The 587-nt window shown below is 43.6% G+C and overlaps 1 long non-coding RNA gene across 1 annotated transcript; it reads left to right on the top strand.

Moving 5' to 3' along the window:
• LOC107735038 (uncharacterized) lies at positions 1-581 on the top strand. Its single transcript, XR_001639264.1, has 3 exons — positions 1-64; positions 157-330; positions 504-581. It is a non-coding gene; the product is annotated as an uncharacterized LOC107735038 (long non-coding RNA).
• The last annotated feature ends 6 nt before the right edge of the window (positions 582-587 follow it).

Genomic DNA, 587 nt, shown 5'->3' with positions numbered 1-587 from the left:
CCTCACAGCTGCCGACACCTGTATCATCTTTGACTCTGACTGGAATCCTCAGAACGACCTGCAGGTACATATATACACACACACATAAACTTGATAGTCAAATTGTAGAAGTTCCTATTGGCTTATTTTCCTTTTTTCTTCTTGTATTATCCACAGGCTCAGGCTCGCTGCCACAGGATTGGTCAGAATAAAGCAGTAAAAGTATATCGACTAATCACACGTAACTCATATGAGCGAGAGATGTTCGATAGAGCCAGTCTAAAGCTGGGATTGGATAAAGCGGTGCTTCAGAGCATGAGCGGACGAGACAGCAGTCTAGGAGGAGGAGGGGTAAGTCGTCAAATGTTACCTATGTACCAGGGTTTTTTTTCCTCCAGCCCTCATTACATTGTTGTTCTCTACATGGAGATTTGCATGGTGGTGTTGATGGATATGTTTTTTGTACTGGTGTAATTTATATTGTCTGGTTTCATTCACTGTTTCTCTCTCTCCATCTTTTATAGCAGATGCAGCAGCAGCTCTCTAAGAAGGAGATTGAGGATCTTCTGCGGCGTGGAGCTTATGGTGCCATCATGGACGAGGAAGAT

Source organism: Sinocyclocheilus rhinocerous, unplaced genomic scaffold, assembly GCF_001515625.1.
Source record: "Sinocyclocheilus rhinocerous isolate Xijiao unplaced genomic scaffold, SAMN03320098_v1.1 C35696696, whole genome shotgun sequence".
NCBI classification, from domain to species: domain Eukaryota; kingdom Metazoa; phylum Chordata; class Actinopteri; order Cypriniformes; family Cyprinidae; genus Sinocyclocheilus; species Sinocyclocheilus rhinocerous.
Note: the sequence above shows the minus strand (reverse complement) of the source record. Positions and strands in the feature narration are given on the sequence as shown.